Source organism: Syngnathus acus, chromosome 1 (assembly GCF_901709675.1).
Source record: "Syngnathus acus chromosome 1, fSynAcu1.2, whole genome shotgun sequence".
Classification (NCBI taxonomy): Eukaryota; Metazoa; Chordata; class Actinopteri; order Syngnathiformes; family Syngnathidae; genus Syngnathus; species Syngnathus acus.
Window position 1 is genome coordinate 14,680,484 of NC_051087.1, and position 21,208 is coordinate 14,701,691.

General features: G+C 43.4%; 1 long non-coding RNA gene across 1 annotated transcript; it reads right to left on the reverse strand.

The window, feature by feature from the left end:
* Positions 1-1,242: 1,242 nt before the first annotated feature.
* LOC119125202 lies at positions 1,243-20,752 on the reverse strand. The gene is made up of 3 exons (XR_005098449.1): positions 20,742-20,752; positions 3,070-3,076; positions 1,243-1,397 (listed from the first exon to the last, which is right to left on the reverse strand). It is a non-coding gene; the product is annotated as an uncharacterized LOC119125202 (long non-coding RNA).
* Between the last annotated feature and the right edge of the window lie 456 nt (positions 20,753-21,208).

Genomic DNA, 21,208 nt, shown 5'->3' on the forward strand with positions numbered 1-21,208 from the left:
AAATCCGCTATGGGCCTATTACTCTAAGTGTCCATAAAAGGCGAGATGCTCCGGTCTGGTTGGTCTCTATCGTAAAAGTCTGTTTGAATTCCTTCAAAAATTCCTCAAAAGAGCACCTAAAATGCCTGCAGTCAGAAAAATGGGCCTCAGCCCAATTAGGCACCTTCCCTGTGATAAGTCCCAAAATAAATTAGATCTTCGCCTCGTCGTGGGGAAAAGACTGAGGAGAGCGATTAAACACCAAGGAGCACTGGAGAAGAAAACCGCCACAATTATCAAACTCTCCGGAGAACTTCTCCGGGTTGGGGGAACGGACCTCGCCGAACGCAGAGTCTGCTGCGTGACTGATGGTTTGGTGGCGCCAGCTGGCGGAGAGGAGGGTTCTCTGACCTGGGCGTCTCGGAGAAGATTCGCCAGTGCCTCCAGCTGGTGGTTTGTGTTCTGCTGCTGCTCCAGGAGGGCTCGGAGACTGGACTCGTGGGATTGAAGCTGGTGTTGTTGGTCTGTGAGGGTCCTTCTGAGTGCCTCTGCTGGGTCTGGTTGGCCTGAGTTTTCTGTCATGGTGCAGGCAATTGTTTTGACCCACATGCAGAACGAACTCAGAGAGACCAAAGTGATCGTTAAGGATTTATTGAGGTACGATCGGTAGTGCACTAGTCCAGACAACCCAACCGGTCTTCGAAATAGCTTGAACCGCGCACGGCGGCGACTTGGGGCACAGAACCGCACTCGGCGGCGACATGGGGCACAGAACCACACTCGGGCGGCGACTTGGGGAACCGAATCGCACCGCACTCGGGCGGCGACTTGGGGAACCGAATCGCACCGCACTCGGGCGGCGACTCGGGGAAACAGAACCGCAATCGGCGGCAACTCGGGGAAACAGAACCGCAATCGGCGGCAACTCGGGGAAACAGAACCGCAATCGGCGGCAACTCGAGGAAACAGAACCGCAATCGGCGGCAACTCGGGGAAACAGAACCGCAATCGGCGGCAACTCGGGGAAACAGAACCGCAATCGGCGGCAACTCGGGGAAACAGAACCGCAATCGGCAGCAACTCGGGGAAACAGAACCGCAATCGGCGGCAACTCGGGGAAACAGAACCGCAATCGGCGGCAACTCTGGGACAGAACCGCGCTCGGCGGCAACTCAGGGACAGAACCGCGCTCGGCGAAAACTCGGAAAGTCAGAACCGCGCTCGGCGAAAACTCAGAAAGTCAGAGCCGCAATCGGCGGCAGTTTGAAGTCCGGACCGCAATCAGCGGCAATTGGAAGGGGTAGCTGTACGCAGCGGCAAGAGCCACCACGCGCTGCAGCAGTGGGGGTGGGGCCATGGACGATCGCGGGTCCGGCGCAGCTGGCTTGAATCTGGCGACGCCCGCGGGTCCTCCAACGCTGAGGTGGAGCCAGATGGCGACCGCGAGTCTGATGACACCGGGAGGCACTCCAATGGCGGCCGCGGGTCCGGCGTCGCGGCAGCGAAGTCCGATCGCGACAGCGGAGCCGGTCGCACCGGGAGGAACTCTGATGGCGGCCGCGAAGCCCATGGCGCTGGAACCTGCTCGGACGACGGACGTCGATCAGACGTCGCGGACGGGAGCTGATGGTGGAAGGTCCAAGCGCTGGTCGCTGTAGTGGTCGGAGCATTCTGTCAGGCTTCGGGGTGGAGGAATGGAGCGAGGACGACCAAGTGCAGCTTGGACCAGGGTTTATTGTAGCAAACTTAAAAAGACAGACTCGGCAAACTGACGTGACTTAACAACAAAACCAATAGGACTGATCGTCAAAGACGTGAAACAAAAGACAGGAACCAAACAACCTCGTGGCAGTGACACATGCATTGTCCACACATCTCATGCAATGCGCCGACGGCGAGTGACACGCAAACAGAACTTAAATACGACACAGGTAACGAGAGGCAGGTGCGTGTGATTACACTAATCAAGGGCACACAGGAAGGGAGGGGCGAGCACACAGACACAGAAACGATGACAACCTATACACAGCAAAACTGGGGACGAGGCATGACAGATACGATATATCGATACAAAGAACCACGATACGATATTTGCCGATATCTTAAAGCCTGCTGTGATTCATTCACGATACATCACGATATAGTGCTCTACGATCGATATAGAACAATATCCTGATTTATAACAATTTTTCCTTTAAATGTGCGGCGGGATTTGTGGTGTTCCCTGAATATTTGATCACCGCATGGCAGGATTTACAAACTGCACGTGTCTTGTCCGTTGAGCCATCTTTTCTTTGGAATCCAAAGTGCTTCCAAACGAATGACTTGAAGCCCAAAGGGGAGCGAATTTCCTCGTCTTCTTGGACACTAGCCATAGCACCAGCCCAGGAGCCGCGTAGTTGTCAGCTCCCCTTTCACGTGCCTGCTCTGCTCACAACACAACATGCCGCGCACTGCTCCCGGAAAGAGGAAGCAAGCAACAATGAACTGGATTTCAAAATAAAGTCGCGTCTAATGTCCGAGGTCAAAAACGGGCGATATAGATCGATGTTTACGTTTAGCATCGATGCCAACAAATCGTAGAGCATTATATCGATTAATCGATGTGTATCGATGAATCGTTACACCCCTAATATATATATATTTAAATTCTATATAATATATAATATATATAGTATATATATACTATATATATATTATAATATATATATTAATAGAATTAATATATATATATATATTTAAATTATATTCAAGCATAATTGTCTTCAAGATCCAAGTGTTAGCCTCATCTGCTAAAACATATCACACATCAAGGGCCATCTGCACTGACCCCAACTCTCAAGAGCTGGCTTTTAAAAAAGGTTAGACTGTCTGGTCAAGGTCCCCCCACACTCACTATGTGGACACCCAGCTCAACACAACCATCAGGACCATAACCGGGACTGTCCGCTCAACACCACTCCCCTGGCTTCCTGTCCTATCAAACATCCCCCCCCCCACCCACATATCCGGCGAGAAGCAGCCACTCATAAGATGCTTCAAAAGATCAAGGACTCTCCCCATCTACCGATCTATACAGACATCTACAACCCACCCACTGCTCGACTCCCGTCCAGACCACCAATCTGGAAGAACACCCCATCAACCGACTTCACCATCCAGTTGGCTTGTAAAATGGAATGGGAGTCCAAGAAGGTGCCAAACAAACACAAACCAGACCCCAACCGTCAAGTCCCTGGCACCAAACTCTCAAGAAGACAGTGGTCCACACTCAATCGTTTCAGGACTGGACATGGCCCCTGCTTGGCCAGCCTTCACAAATGGGGCAGTAGCCCCACCCCACTGTGTGCTTGCGGAGAGGAGCAAACCATGAAACACATCATAGAAGTTTGTCCTCTCCACAGACTTAAAGGAGGGTTAGTCACCCTCCATACAGCAGACCAGGAGGCAACTGCTTGGCTTAGGGACTTTGCATTCGCTAAATAAATAAATAAATAAATAAATAAATAAATAAATAAATTAAAATATTGCAGGCCTTTTATTATTTTAATATTGCTCGTGAATTAGCATCTTTTCACTAACTCGTTAGCCTGCCCAGTAGTTCGTGTTAACATGTTACACGCACACACGTATAATATTTATATTTTCAATATTTATACAAAATTTTCTGTATGTTATTTATACTATTAATGTATTATTTACATGTTTGAAACAATTATTTAATGTTATAATAATAAAATATGCACTTAAATGGTTTCATATACATTTATTGACACACAAAAAATGTACAGATAAAAAAAAAAGAAAAAGAAAAAAAAACTACAGATGAGAGGGTGACCGTACTTCGCGGATTTCACTTATCGCGGGTGGTTTTTGGAACCAATTATCCACGATAAACCTGGGATTACTGTTTGTATATATAGAAAAAAATATATATACTATACCGTAATTTTCGGACTAAAAGTCGCTCCGGAATATAGGTCGCATTAGCCATAAAATGCACAATAACGGAGCATAAGTCGCATTTTGGGGTGAAATTTATTCGACAAAATCCAACACCAAGAACAGACATGAACGAGCAACAACAGGCTAAACGATAGGAATGCTAACGTGACATAAACACAAACGAAGTGCTGAGAACGGGCCTGACGTAACATTCAGTTATTAAAAAAAACTATTACATAAATAACACGTTTATAAAACCATCTGTGTCACTCCAATTCATTAAATCCATCGATCGTCCTTTGTCAACAATGGGTGCGCGCCGCTGACGGCGCTTGCACTTCAAAATATTCCACAGGCCCATATTACGATAAATAAATTAGAAAACAAATAACTATTATATAGGGTGTTTCATAAAGTACGCAGTTTTTTAATTGCGCGGGATTTTTTGTTTGAAGATTGTCAGCACTGTTCCTATCATTTTCGTTATCTATTATCACTCCGATTAGAAGACCATTTGTCGTTTTTCCATTTTGTAGCCATGGAGCGGTTCAGTATCGAGCAACGCATTCTTATTGTGAAAACTCATTACAAAAACGGGGAGTGCTACGATTATCGCGCGATCTTTGGACGTGACAATGCCCCGACCGCAACAACAGTTTCGAGGTTGGTACAGAAATTCGAAGAATCTGGGTCCGTTGCAACCAGAAAATCGCCCGGTCGAAACCGTAATTCCCTGAGCGTCTGATCTCACTTCGCGGCGGCGACCAAGAATGGCCTCCGAGGTCATGTGACCTCACACCTTGTGACTTCTTTTTATGGGGATATGTGAAGTCACAAGTATACGTGAACAAACCTCAAACGATTACCGAACTGAAGATGGAAATTCAACGGGTAATCGGCGAAATCGACAGGGACGTCTGCAAAAGAGTTATCGTTAATTTCAACGATCGGATGACTGCCTGCAGAGAAAGTGGAGGTGGACATATGCTCGATATCATTTTTCATTATTAAATTGAAGTATATGTTGAATGAAATTAAATAAAAATTTTGAATTTTGCATCGATTTTGGCTGATTTATTGCATTTTTAAAAACTGCGTACTTTATGAAACACCCTATATAAGCAATAATATTATCAAACCATCTGTGCACTCTAAATCATTAAATCCATCGATCAAATTCCTCGTCCTTTGTCAACAACGCCGCGCGTGCGCCCTGACGTCAGCCTCGTTATTCCACAGATCTAGTATATAACTATATTGTAGCGTTAACAAAGTACAACGAAAGACGTGGGTTTGGTAAACGGCTCTTTATTTAACAAAACAAACTTCCAGGTGTGTGGCGGCGTGGACTTCCAGCCACGGAGGTGGAAGAGAGATCCGTAGAATAGTACCGGGCGTGCGTAAAAGCCATGACCGAGCCCCATCCACCGTCCCCGGACAGCCACCCGGCCGAGCGCCGGCCCCCGACTTCTATCCACGGAGGTGAAAGAGAGCTCCGTAGAGTAGGACCGGGCGTGCGTAAAAGCCATAATAGTTTTTCAAACCTTCTGTGTCACTCCAAATCCTTAAATCCTTAAACTCTTCGTCCTCCGTGTCACTTAGAAACAAAGCCGCTAATGATGCCGGTAGTACGTGGGGCCCTTCGTCATCTTCGTCATCCCGTGATCAATCTTTGTCCTTTTTGTTAACAACCGCCGCGCCACGCTGCGCTGCTGACGTCACTTGAAATTCAAATTACAGTAATCCCTTGCTACATCGCGGTTCGTTTATCGCGGTTTCACTTTTTTTTTTTTTTAACATTTTTGAAAAAAAACACATATAAGTCGCTCCTTATTAGAAGTCGCCCCCCCACCCAAACTATGAAAAAAAACGCGACTTATCGTCCGAAAATTACAATATATATATATAGTATATATATATATATATATATATCCATCCATCCATCCATCTTCTTCCGCTTATCCGGGGTTGGGTCGCGGGGGCAGCAGCTTCAGGAGAGACTCCCAGACTTCCCTCTCCCCAGCCACTTCATCTAGCTCATCCCGGGGGATCCCAAGGCGTTCCCAGGCCAGCTGGGAGACATAGTCTCTCCAGCGCGTCCTGGGTCGTCCCCGGGGTCTCCTACCGGTGGGACATGCCCGGAACACCTCCCCAGGGAGGCGTCCAGGAGGCATCCTGATGAGATGCCCGAGCCACCTCATCTGGCTCCTCTCAACGTGGAGGAGCAGCGACTCTACTCCGAGTCTCTCCCGGATGACCGAACTTCTCACCCTATCTCTAAGGGAGAGCCCGGACATCCTGCGGAGAAAACTCATTTCGGCCGCTTGTATCCGGGATCTCGTTCTTTCGGTCACGACCCATAGCTCGTGACCATAGGTGAGGGTAGGAGTGTAAATCGACCGGTAAATTGAGAGCTTTGCCTTTTGGCTCAGCTCTCTCTTTACCACGACGGACCGGTACAGAGTCCGCATTACTGCCGACGCTGCACCGATCCGCCTGTCGATCTCGCGCTCCATCCTCCCCTCACTCGTGAACAAGACCCCAAGATACTTAAACTCCTCCACTTGGGGCAGGATCTCATCCCCGATCCGGAGAGGGCATTCCACCCTTTTCCGATCGAGGACCATGGACTCGGATTTGGAGGTGCTGACCCTCATCCCGACCGCTTCACACTCGGCTGCGAACCGCTCCAGTGTGAGCTGGAGATCACGGCCTGAAGAAGCCAACAGCACCACGTCGTCTGCAAAAAGCAGAGACGCGATGCTGAGGTCCCCAAACCGGACACCCTCAACGCCTCGGCTGCGCCTAGAAATTCTGTCCATAAAAATTATGAACAGAATCGGTGACAAAGGGCAGCCTTGGCGGAGTCCAACCCTCACTGGGAACGAATCCGACTTACTGCCGGAAATGCGGACCAAACTCTGGCATCGGTGATACAGGGACCGAACCGCCCTTATCAGTTGGCTCGGTACCCCGTACTCCCGAAGCACCCCCCACAGAACCTCCCGAGGGACACGGTCGAACGCCTTCTCCAAGTCCACAAAACACATGTGGACTGGTTGGGCGAACTCCCATGCACCCTCGAGGATCCTGCTGAGGGTGAAGAGCTGGTCCACTGTTCCACGGCCAGGACGAAAGCCACACTGTTCCCCCTGAATCCGAGGTTCGACCTCCCGACGGACCCTCCTCTCCAGCACCCCTGAATAGACCTTACCAGGGAGGCTGAGGAGTGTAATTCCCTGTAATTGGAACACACCCTCCGGTCCCCCTTCTTAAAGAGGGGAACCACCACCCCAGTCTGCCAATATATATATATATATATATATATATATATATATATACATACGTGAATTACAGCGTGGAACCAGAGGGTCGGCTGTTCGAATCACAATCTGTTCGAGTCATGTGTCGTCGTGTCCTTGGGCAAGACACGTCACACAGCTTGTCTGCAGTGCCACACACACTGGTGTGTATGCCTGTGAGCGAATGTTTGGTGGTGATTGGAGGCACACACTGGCTGCCACACCTCCGTCAATCTGCCCCAGGGCAGCTGTGGCTACTTAAGTAGTTTACCACCACCAGACTGTGTGTATGAATAATAAAGCGAGTCATTGATAGTCCGGAGAAGTGGCATATAAATCTGATGTACTAATATTTTTATTTTACAAGCAACATTGAGTAGGCTTCAGTTTTCTTGATTATGGCGGCGCCATATGGACAAAAGTGGTAGTGTTTTGCCTGAAATCGACCATATTTTCCATGACTGCCAGCGCGCAGTGAAATCCTGCGCTCTCGCTCACCTGCAGTTGGACTGAATTACTATTCTGTTTCTGATCAGTGCAGCCTGCTATGATGCGGATTCTGTATCTGTCTGTCGTGGTGAAGAAGGAGCTGCGTTGAAAGGCAACTTGATCAACTTTTCTAACCTCATCTATGGTCACGAGGAAACAACAAGATTCCTGATACAAGCGGCTGAAATGAATTTTCTCCACAGGGTGTTCAGGCTCTCCCTTAGATATAGTGTGAGAAGCTCTGTCATTCGCAAGGAACTCTGAGTCGAGCCGCTGCTCCTCAGTGTTCAGAGGAGCCAGATGAGGTGGCTCGGGCATCTAATTAAGATGCCTACTGCACGCCTGGTGAGGTGTTGCAGGCAGGTCCTACCGGTAGGAGACCCCGAGGACGACCCAGGACACACAGGCTCTGTACTTTTTCACTAGGGCTAATTTTATACCCCCTGCCCGACATGCCGAAAATATATACCCAAAAACTTGGCTGGCTGAAGAAGGCACTGTCCGTCTGTGTTACATGTGCAGCAGGCACCTACTCGCTCGCTCATTCTGTCACTCACGCCGCACAAATGAGCCAGCCACATGTTCACAAAGCACTGAGTGAATTGAAGAGAGACGAGTAGGAAGCAAAGCAGTTGGTTAGAATGGAAGCATTCCTAACACTCACTTTCAATAGTCAATTTCCCTGATGGTCCAGTGGTTAGGATGCGGAGATTTCACCGTCTGCGGCCAGGGTTCGATACCCCGTCAGGGAACCATATGCAGCCATAGCACATGTCAGTGTCTCCTCTGTCCCAAGCCCAGGTGAATGCAAAGGGTTGCGTCAGGAAGTGCATCCAGAAAACTGTGCCAAACACTTCTCATGCGAATCATCTGGACAGAAAAACGGGTGTTTCACTGTGGTGACCCCTTCAGGGGAAAAGCCAAAAGGAGCCACCACTTCAAATGGTCAATTAGTAAAATAGAAAAAATTACACGTGCAAAACAATTATATTTAATTATATTAATTATTGTTTATTTAATTCATTTATTTTTTCACAGATGAATTTGCGTTGGGGCGGCACGGTGATGCACTGGTTAGCACGTCCGCTTCACAGTTCAGAGGGTGCGGGTTCCAAATCCACTTCCTGTGTGGAGTTTGCATGTTCTCCATGTGCGCCTGCGTGGGTTTTCTCTGGGCACTCCGGTTTCCTCCCACTTCCCAAAAAAACATGCATGGTAGGCTGATTGAGCACTCTAAATTGCCCGTAGGTATGAGTGCGAGTGCGGATGGTTGTTCGTCTCTGTGTGCCCTGCGATTGGCTGCCAACCGGTTCAGGTTGTCCCCCGCCAACTGCCCGATGAGAGCTGAGATAGGCTCCGGAAAGTGTTCTGAAAAATCAGACAATGAAGCAAAAAGAATACGCACATTTATGGTTTTGTGGACTCCGAAATTCCCCTGGCTGGAATATGATAAGGGGAATATTCTGTCAAATGTGTTGTCAATTACCTACAATTTCTGACTCCAACAATGCTGTTGTTCTTGGTATGAGTAATTTAAGGAAAGACCCCTTCAGAACCTATGACAACGCCCTGTCACACAAGAAGTGCATTAGTGTAGTGCCCAGTCTGCAGCCTTATTCCCATAAGAGGAAGGAAGCCATGACTACAATGCGGCCCATGACAAAAATGAGTTTGACACCCCTGTTCTGTTATACAATACCTCTATAGTTCTGAGGAGTCCCAGATTTATGTAAACATAATCCATGGATGGCTATAAAAAGACAGATTTATATTTCTGATGCTAAATCTGTATAATAATGGTTATTTGTGTTGCAATTTTTATTGATCATAAACAAAAACATGACACGTATATGGCTGTCATCGGTCAGAGACATTATGCGTCTTTTCACATCACCAAAGCCACGCTGATCGCATTATTGTGACAGAGCCGTCGCTGAAATTTAGAAAATATTTTTAAAGTCCTGATGTACTTTCCAAAATTTAAGTGGACCTCAGTGCGCAGGGATCTTAATTTAGTCCGATCGCCTAACCGCAGCGCGACGGGTGCTCACTGTCGCATTGCTTTAAGAGCGTCTTTGTGTTCCGAGTTGGAAGATGACGCTGCTCTCGAGCCATGCCCATCTGAAGCAGTTCCTGATCCCGTTCGACTTGTCTATTTCCCTGGCACGATCCTCGTCTTTTTTCTCGAAAACTTTCGCCGTGCTGGCTAAAACTTTTGCTAATTAGGCAAATGAGTAGGCAAATGATGTGACGAAAGTAGCGCCAAAATGCTGCCGAAATTAAGATTCAAGATTCAAGAGTTTTTATAGGCCATGTTTGAGCGTGCCAAACAAGGAATTTGACTTCGGTAAAACACACCCTCTGTTCAACATATAGGTGACTAACAACACTCAGGACATGTGAATAATGGCAAAAACAGTGTAGACAAATTCAAAAGGTGTGGAGAGCAGGATGTTATTGCACAGTAATGCCTCTGAGACTCTATGAGTGGTGTGAGTTCATCAGAGCAACAGCCTGGGGGAAGAAGCTGTCTCGGTGTCTGCTGGTTTTGGCGTACCGAGCTCTATAACGCCGTCCGGAGGGGAGTAGTTCAAACAGACTGCAACCTGGGTGAGAAGGGTCTGTAGAGATGTTCCTTGCACGTTTCCTGGTCCTGGACAGGTACAAGTCTTGGATAGATGGGAGGTTGATTCCAATGATCTTTTCTGCAGTCCTGATTGTCCGTTGCAGTCTGTGCTTGTCTTGTTTGGAGGCTGTTGTCGCAATACTGCTGCCAGCCGCCCCCCCCCTTCCCTCCATATAAAAACAATTTTCTCAACGGATACACGATTCACGAAAATGATACTCCCGACGGAAAAAAACACGGAAATCCGCGGATCCGCGGAAGATTCTCATCCCTGATAATCACACACACAAGAATCACATTCACAAACCCAAAGACTCACCCATGTAGACTACACACACCTGCTCTCACATCTTTACGGCCAAACGTGCGCCTATACCCTTTTGCCAGTTTGCCTGTATGCCCCTACGACCCACAGTGCCTGTTACTTTTTTGCCAATAATTCAGTAAAGCAATCAAAACTGAACCACGTCTTCACTCCTGTGTTCTGACCGACACCCGGGGGTGAAAAGAGCATAACCATCCGAGCCTCTGGTAATTCAATCAACTCATTCAAAAATGATCTTTTAAAACAAGACTGGAAAAAGGTATATGTGGGTGATGTAAATGAAGCTTATAACACATTCATGGCCATTGTATCCGAACTTTATGATAAAAACTGTCCTTTTGTAAAGAAAGCAGTTATACTAAATTCAGTGGAAAAACCATGGCTGACAAAGGGAATCTTAAATGCTTGCAAGAAGAAAAACCTATTATACAAAGATTTCTTAAAGATAAGAACAAAGGAAGCTGAATTAAAATATAAGACCTACAAACACAAATTGATTAAAATAATAAGAAACAGTAAAAGGAACTACTATAGCAAGATACTGGAGGAAAACAAGAGTAACATAATAATAACATGGAAAGTGTTAAATGAGATTATTAAAACAGAACTGGAAAGCCAGGATATCCTTCTTACTTTCTAAACAGTAATAACATAACTATAAATGATCTTACTATGATTGCAGAGGAGTTTAATGATTACTATGTTGGTATTGGGCCTACTTTGGCAGAGGAAGTAGCAAAAAAAGGTAGTACAAGTGACCTAATTAAGGATGTACCCATAGCCGAAAGTATGGTTCTAAGGGGAAGGAATGAGAAGGAAATAATAGAAATTGTTAGAGAATTTAAAGGTAAAAAGTCAACTGACTGTAATGGGATAGATGTCACTTGTTAAAAATATTATTGAATGTGTGGTGAAACCCCTTACACATACGTATCTGCAACCAATCTTTGACAAATGGTGTTTTTCCGAGTGAAATGAAAACTGCTAAAATTATTCCGATATATAAAACTGGGGACAAACACATATTCTCAAATTACAGGCCAATATCTCTACTCCCACAATTCTCCAAAATATTAGAAAAAATATTTTATGAAAGACTTGATGATTTTATTACAAAACAAAATATTCTGTGTGACCAACAGTACGGATTTCGGAAAAATAGGACCACCACACTAGCTTTGTTAGATTTCGTAGCTGAAATAACAACAGCTATTGAAAATAAATGATATGTTGTAGGTGTTTTCTTGGATCTTAAGAAAGCTTTTGATACTGTAAATGATGAAATAGTGTGAACAAAACTTGAAAGATATGGGATACAAGGTATGTCACTCACTTGGTTAAACAGTTATTTATCAAACAGGAATCAATATGTGCAACTTATGGACTGTAAATCAAAACTAAAGCAGGTAAAGTGTGGGGTTCCTCAGGGCTCAATATTAGGCCCCTTGTTATTTATTTTGTATGTCAATGATATGTGCAAGGTCTCCAGGTTACTCAAGGCCGTAGTTTTTTGCTGATGACACAAACCTGCTTTGCAGTGGGGATGACCTGGATCAACTACTGGATACTGTGGGTATTGAAATGGAAAAATTACAGAGTTGGTTTGACACAAACAAACTTACACTAAATTTAAGTAAAACAAAGTATATTATATTTGGAAACCGTCCGACTAACACAGACAACATTCTTACAATAAATAATATAGAAACAGAAAGAGTAAATGAAGTAAAATTTCTTGGAGTGCTTATAGATAATAAATTAAGTTGGAAACCACATATAATGTATATATCAAATCAAACATTTCAAAATCACTAGCAGTATTATATAAAGTAAAAGACCTTATAAATCAGTCATCATTATATTCCTTGTACTGCTCCTTCATACTCCGGGAGTATTACTCCCATACATTATTTACTGTGTGGAGATGTGGGGCAATACATACAAAACAAACACAGATCCAATCTTCATTCTTCAAAAAAAAAAAGCAATACGACTTGTAAATAATGCTGATTATAGAGAACCATCTAACCCTCTCTTTATTAAACTGAACTCACTGAAATACAACAACCTAGTCGACTTTAAAACCATCCAACTCATGTACAAAATAAGAAATAATCAATTGCCAAACAGTATCCAGAGGTTGTTTGAGTGGAGGGAAAGTACCTATTATTTAAGAGGAACACTTATGTTTGAAAGAGATTTGGTGAGAACAAACTTAGTTACATTGTATAACAGTTAAAGGTGTGGAATTATGGAACACCAGCAGTGAAGAACTAAAGAACTGTAGTACCTTACCTAAGTTTAAAAAAATGTCAAAAAAGGACAAAATATTGACGGGATACCGTAATATGCTGTGAAGTTGTTTAAGTAGTATTTGACTATGGTTAAATTTTTGACAGAATCAAAGACAAACATTTAGTTACATGGGGTAGAGTCAGATAAGTTTAGGCTTCCTTCTACTCCCTTTTGAACAAATATGAATTTACGATAAAGGGAAAATTATAATGCAATATCTTTTTTTTTCTTTCTTTTTATGTTCTATTGTACTATGGAGTTATCATTTTCTGTATTTTTACTTTTTTTCTTGTATTTCTTTAATGTTCGAAATAAACAAACAACAAGCCAACCCCCGAAACAGTCCTCAGGCTCCCCAACAATAGCGGTAGCAGTTTGCATTATTTTATTGAAATGTTTTTCCTTATTCAGATTTGTTTCAAGACTATAGTTACAGTTAGACTTCACTTTGATGGTTAATGCAGTTATTGCAATTTAGTTGTTTTATCACAGTAGATTGGTTATTTACATTTCAAAAACCAGAAGTCATTCATTTACAAATGTGATTGCCCTTTAGTTTACATATTTAAATGATCAGATATTAAGATGTGATAGACAGTTTTTGCATGATTTGAATGAGGCAAAATAACATGCTTTTTCTCTCGAATATATTGTTATAATCATTTGTTTCAGATGTAATCATTTTCTGTATAAAAATTAAATTTGGTGTTCAAAAAGTCTTTTTTTAAACTTGAGTCTTGAAAATGAGGGGTCGTCTTATAATCAGGGTCGTCTTATATTCGGGCCAATACAGTAGTTTTTAATAATTTTAACCTGGGCAATACATACTGTTTGCAGCCTGTTTAAATTTAAGTAGAGACTCTAAAATGCAGTTTAAATCTTATCAAATAGATTGTAGGCACTAGACAGCAATCTGCTATGGCAGCGTTTTCTGATCAATAAACTGGACAATCTGATATTACAGACCAGGAAACATGCAAGTAACATCTCTGCAGACCCTTCTCACCCAGGTCACAGTCTGTTCAAACAAATCCTCTCCAGACGCCAAAACCAGCACACACAGACACAGCTTTTTCCCCCAGGCTGTCGCTCTGATGAACTCACATCACTCATAGAGACTCAGAGATATCACTGGGCAATAACATGCTGCTCTCGCCACTTAAATGTTGTTAGTTACCTGAATGTTGTCAGTCACTTAAGTGTTGTACAGAGGTTGAGATCAACCGGAGTCAAATTCCCTGTTTGGCATGCACAAACTTCGTCAATAAAGCTGATTCTGATTCTGTCCACAAAACATACAAAAAATGACTTCCTTAACAACAGCTTAAGTTTAGCCTAAAATAGTGCATGTCTTTAGCTATTCAATCGTACAGTGCACTTAAATATGAGACTTACATTTAGCTTTGACAAACTGACATCACATCCCATTACCACTCAATTTGTTATCATGTCAGAATACCAATATATTGACTCGCATTGCAGTCAACAGGACTGTCAAAACATGTTCCCTATAGCATCCCTAGAAAAAAAAGATTTGACAGATGGTTGTCAGCAAGATACAGTTTTACTTTATTATATATATAAAGAAAAGCACAAACTACCCTTAATGTTCAACGTGGCCGATTTGGTAAGAGGCCACCCTTGGTAAGTGGTGAGTGGAAATAGACGTGACTGGGGTCTTCAGCTGCAGAGAGGCTGCTCATTTCTTGGTCTTAAATCAGCCACGGAGAGGCTCATCCTTGTGATATGTTGAAGTAGTCATAAGTAGAGACGTTCATGAGCTAATTGATACCTGTTTTCGGATATTTTAAGCATAAGCATAAGAATATTCTTTACGATGATTTCCAATGGGGATATTGTGATCGCTTCCTTCCGTGATGGCATCAACTATGACGTGTTTTATTATTTTTTATTTTATTTTTTTATTATTATTTCACCAAAATGAAAATGAATAGAAAATGCTAACTCTTTTCATTTCCCTGACAAAAAAATACATAAACTGGGCGACTTAGTGAAAAATGAACCATCCTTGCTTTACCCTACCTTTTGTCAGGAATGAGTGAAGCAGGGCGAACAAATGCTGCTTGGACCAGCGTTTATTGAAGGGACAGGGACCGACAGGGAGAAACACACTGGCAGGGTTTAAATACGTGAGGTAACAAGAGGGAGCAGGTAACAGTCAATACGGTGATGCGGGGTGTGGCTGAGGAAAGTTTGCCGGCTCAGTGTCCTGTGGCACGGTACGTGACACCTTTAATGTATTATGTATATTTAATCTATGCATATAAACATTTTCAGGGCATTGCTGGAAGTACAACTTTGCTCATTAAAATGTACCGTACAAAAAAATCATTTTATGATATAATTATGCTAATGTTTTATTACTTTAATAGGTAAAAACTCTGTAATGATCAATATTGACTGACATGAAATTCTTATGACAATTTCTTTTCAGCCATACCGCCCAGCTTTAGTGAGCACATTATTTTGAAGCACATTGTGTTGCTTTTTAGGAATGAAAGGTGCTGTATAAATTATTATAAAGGTCTGATTGACTGCTTGTTCCTCAGTCAGGTCTCTCCTTGATTATCTATTTGGCTTCATTTTTTGGCTTCACAGTTTACAATCGTTACTGGAGTTGATAGTTGTTGAATTCCCGACTCACAATTTTTTTTGGGTCATTACCATTGAACGCGGGTGGCACAGTGAAGCACTGGTTGGCACGTCGTCTCACAGTTCAAAAGTGCAGGGTTTGATTCTGGCATGTTCTTCCCATGCCTGCGTGCGTTTCTTCAGGTGCTCTGGTTTCCTCCCATATTCCAAAGACATGGATGATTGGCGGATTGAGCACTCCAAATTGCCCGTAGGTGTGAGTGAGAATAGATGTTTGTCTATGTGTGCCCTGCAATTGGCTGGCAACCAGTTCAGGATGTCCCGTCTACTGCCAAAGTCAACTGGGATAGGCTCAAGCGCGCCCGCGATCCTCATGAGGATAAGCAGTTCAGATAATGGATGGATGGAATATTGAACGCTTGACATTTAATATTGTTTAATATTGTTTGCCCCTTTTGGACCATAATATTGTGGCAAATTCACTCTTTGCAAAAACTCAAACCACGGGATAATCTTTTACAGTAAATCACAAAATACTTGGCTGTTTGTCGTCCTTGTTCGGGAAGGGGCAAAATCATGTCAAGAGCCTCAGTATATTTATGCGTATAGTCTGCCTAAGATTAATCTTTTCCAAAATGATGGAAGCTAAAGCTTCAAAAAATGGGCCGCTGTTGATGATCCCATACATACAACCTATCTGTGACATTCACTGGAATTAATGTCATGGTTTGTATGGCTTCTTTCACAACAGTCTCATTAATCTTCAATGATGAATAACATGACATGCAGCAAAGTGGACCGAGGAGTCAACAGAAACTTTGTGTCAGTCAATTTCAAGAAATGTACACCAAACTGACCTTTACCATGCAGTTGGATCATGACCACACTAATAATAAACACAGCCAAAACAACAAAGAACTTACCATATTTTTTGGACTGTAAGTCACACCGGAGTATAAGTCGCACCAGCCATAAAATGCACAATAAAGGGAAAAAAACATATATAAGTCGCACCGGAGCATAAATCGCACTTTTGGGGGAAATGTATTTGACAAAATCCAACACCAAGAACAGACATGAACCAGCAACAACAGGCTAAACGATACGGTATGCTAACGTGACATAAACACAAACGAGGAGCTGAGAACGGGCCTGACGTAACATTAACAGTGATTCAAATAACTATAACATAAAGAACACGTTTATCAAACCATCTGTGTCACTCCAAATCATTAAATCCATCGAATTCTTCGTCCTTTGTGTAAACAACGTCGCGTGTGCGGTGCGCCGCTGAGGTCAGTTGCAGTTCAAATCATTCCTCAGGCCCATATAACTAGATATAACCATCCGTGTCACTCCAAATCATTAAATCCATTGGGATCTTCGTCCTTTGTGTAAACACCGGCGCTTCTAACCCCAAAAATGTGTGCGGTGCGCCACTGACGTCAGTTGCAGTTCAACTTATTCCACAGGCCCACATAACGATATATAAATTATATATCAAACTATAATATAAATAACAATTTTATTGAACCATCCGTGTCACTCCAAATCATTAAATCCATCGAAATCTTCGTCCTCTGTGTCACTTAAAAAAAAAAAAACAGCTGTTTACTCCGGAACTCCTTGCGCAGCTGACGTCAGACTCGTCGTCAGTTGCGGCTCCAATCATTCCACAGATCTACGTATATAACTATATTGTTGCGTTACCAAAGTACCAGGCAAGACGTGGGTTTGGTAACCGGCTCTTTATTTAACAAAACGAGCTCAATGAGCCAACAACGACAATCGCGCCCACTACGTGGGGCCCTTCGTCGTCTACGTCGCTGACGTCAGACTCCTCATTAGTTTTAGTTACAATAATTCCAGCTTTTCTGAATCCTGACAGAATGGTTTCGGGTTTCACTGAAGCCCATGCTTTGTCGATCCATCCAATGATATATTTTACTACTTGTAGTTTGTAATCTGCAGAATATGATTTGCTTTTCTGTGCCATTTTTGTTAAGCCCTTCTCAGTTGATATGAGTTACAGCCAATGGTGAATTTATCAAAGTTGGCCTAGAGCGCCCTCATCCGGTGTAGTCTGAAAATAACCTGTGAAGGGAATCTACTTCACAATGACGGTAGTGACGGTGTGAATGTGTGTGAGTGACGAAAAAAAAAATTATGTTAAAAATTTCACATATAAATCGCTCCTGAGTATAAGTCGCACCCCCACCCAAACTATGAAAAAAGGTTTGATTTATACTCCGAGAAATACGGTAATCAGACTAAATTTACATGGTGCCTGTTGGTACCAGGTTGCCACAAAGGACCACGTTCGCAGCCCATGAGTGTGGCTTCCAAGATAGTTTGAATAATAATAACACCTCAAAATTATTTTAAAATACTATTTCTGTCGCGGCGAACGGCAGCTGACTGAGTGCGTGCACGCTACTCACCTGCGTCAATCGAAGCTATCAGAGCGTGTGCGCGCTACTCACCTGAATGTAATCAAGGACGCCAGAAGGAAAGACCTAATGAGCAAAAAACATCACCTCCAGCAGCACGGGAATACAAAGCAAATACAGAAAAGTACCAAAAAGAAACAAAAGATCTGAACAGACAGCTGGTAAGCTCACAAATCCTCCTTGTTGCCAATACAAATGACTTGCTGCGCTGACTGGGCATTGAGACAGGGGGGAAGAGAATGTGCCTTTGATACATGGACACTGTGCGCAATCATAAAGTGGAGACGGACAATTAAACAGACAATTAAAAACACGCATCTTTTCTTGTATTTGTCCCATGATTGTAATGTATTGAACGTATTTACTGCTAAAACGTAATGTTATAGAAGAGGTGTTTGTAAATATATATTGTTGGATTTTTGGTCCACAATTTGGGAAGCGCGCTATCCACGCCTCACGGGAAAAGCCATAGCCAATCACCTGTTATCCAATTTACTCACCGCGTGCTCGTTTTATTTCTTCAGTTTTAGGAAAAGGCTAAGACACCGAAACAAAATTTAGACTTACACAGGTTGGTTGAGTTCAATCACAATTCTTGTTAAGAAAGCTCTGTTTTCAGGAAAGTACAATACAGCGCTGGGCCTTTCGTGCGACCTTGCTCAAGAGCAGAAAGGCTCCATTCAGAAAAGGCAACCTTCAAGGTTCTTTGCTCAGCTTATATTCAGTTGCACATGCCGGTGTGGGCCGAGTTTGATGGGTGATGAGTCTTTGGGGTGGGGCAAGGTCGCAGGAGTTTGATTCCATGGGAGTGGGTGCCGGTTCGGTGAGAGCTGGTTCCGTGGGGTTGGGTGCTGATTATGGGCGATTCGATGTGTGTGGGGGCTGTTGTTTTCCTTTCCGTCTTTCAGCCTTGACGATCATCTTTGGCCGGGTTCTTGGCTGTCTCCCTCTGGCACCTCTACCGGTTTTATCTCCAAGTGTCCTTCCTGTAAACCATTCTTGCACATATGTACATCCACTTCGCCCACTGTCGCACACCGCCCATTCATCATTCTTTCAATTTTGTCATTTTGTACGGAATTATGTGAGCTCTTGGCTGTGACGTCATCAATTTATTAATGTTCCCTGACTATGCAAAGTTTGTACACACCACTTACCATGTTTTTGTTTGTTTGTTCTTTTGATACTCCATGTACTTGCTTACGTCATCATATTCTTAGTTTAATCATGCTTCCAACCATATCTTGTCTTTGTTAGGCAAAATATTTCCCTCTGTCCAGAATGTTCAGTAGTAATCGAAAACTGGCGTCTAGCATTAGTCAAAACACAAGATACAATCAAGTACTGAACATTTTTAGACGACTTTGGCAGTATCCGTGATTTAGAAAATCATCAGGCATGCATTAAACTGTTCCTTAAGGGTCATTAAGCTATTCAGGCAATATATCAAAAAACATTTGTTATTTCAAAGTGCTCAGAAATACATATCAGATCATAAAGTTATAAAAACCTTTGTCATTACCCCCTATCAAAAATGTCTAGTTATGTCTTCTTTATTGATTTAGTGTGTAGGTATAATTATATGCTTAAAATGTTTCTTTTATTGATTTAATATGTGAATATACTTGTCTGCTTATGTACTTTATTCAATGACGTTTGAGCATATCTGTTTTTGTCGCTAGGCAGGACTTTTTGTGTTTCGACCCCATTCCTTCAATATGGTTAAAAAAGATCCTAAGATTCACTGGTTGGTTGGTTGTTTGATATTTACATCCATTGGATTTACTATATTAAATTCATCATATGGTTAAATTGTATTTTTATATAAGATGAATTTGCATGAATGCATTTAAAATAGTCTATTTTTCTATAAGTATTTAAAGTCAAAACTTTCCAGAGATATTTTCTGGGAAGAAGTAAAACACTTGACAATTTCTAACTTGAAATTATTGGCCATGATTTGTGTTTGATTGCTGAGGGTATTCAAATCTTTCATTGATTCATCAACAGAACCAGTTATCCTCACGGGGGTCGCGGGCGTGGTGGAGCCTATCCCAGCAGTCTTTGGCGGTCAGCTGGGTACACCCTGAACCGGTCGCCAGCCAAAAGCTGACTCTGACTCTGACTCTGAATTGAAGGGCACAAATAGATGAACAACCATTCACGCTCACAATCACATCTGTGGACAATTTGGAATGGCCAGTCGGCCTACCCAGCATGTTTTTTTGGAATGTGGGTGGAAACTGGAGAACCCGGAGAAAACCTACACAGGCATGGGGAGAACATGCAAAATCTACTCAGGAAGGACATGTTAACCCTAACCCTACCGCCCTGCCATATCCAAACTATATACAATAAATTTAGTTTTATTTATATTTAAAGGTTAATTTATTCAAAGCGTTAAATTCAACTTATACTCTGTTTAGAAGTTCAGTAAAATTTTGCCAGAACAAAGCCGAGTGACATCTGAAAACTATTAGTCCCTGAGCTATTAGTGTAATAATAATAATTCATTAAATTTGTATAGCGCTTTTCAAAAACCCAAAGACGCTTACAGGGAACAAGGCAAAGACATACATGAGGGGAGGGGGACGGGGAAGAAACAATCGGATAAAATTAAGAAGAGGAAACCAGTTATGGGTAGGGGAGGTCATGAGCTTGGGAGAAGAGGTAAGTTTTTAGACGGGACTTAAATATGGGGAGTGTGGGTGAGTCACAGACAGACTGAGGGAGAGAGTCGGGGTGATGTGCAGGAGAAGGCTCTGTCACCGAAGGATTTGAGTTTAGATTTTGGGACTGTCAGACGTGAAGTATTGGAGGATCGGAGGGGACGGTTGGGGCAGTAGGGGACAAGGAGGTCGGATAGGTAAGTGGGAGCCAGGTGGTGAAGGGCTTTGAAGGTGAGGAGGAGTATCTTGAAGATGATACGCTCCTTAATGGGGAGCCAGTGAAGAGAGTGGAGAACAGGAGTGATGTGTTCACGGGACCGGGTGTGGGTAAGGAGGCGGGCAGCAGAATTTTGGACTAGTTGAAGTCTATGGAGTGAGTGAGCAGTGATTCCAGTGAGAAGGGAGTTGCAGTAGTCAAGCCGGGATGAGACGAAGGCGTGGATGAGGGATTCAGCGGCAGGGAGAGAGAGGCAGTGCCGGATTTTGGCGATGCATCGGAGGTGGAAGTAGGAGGT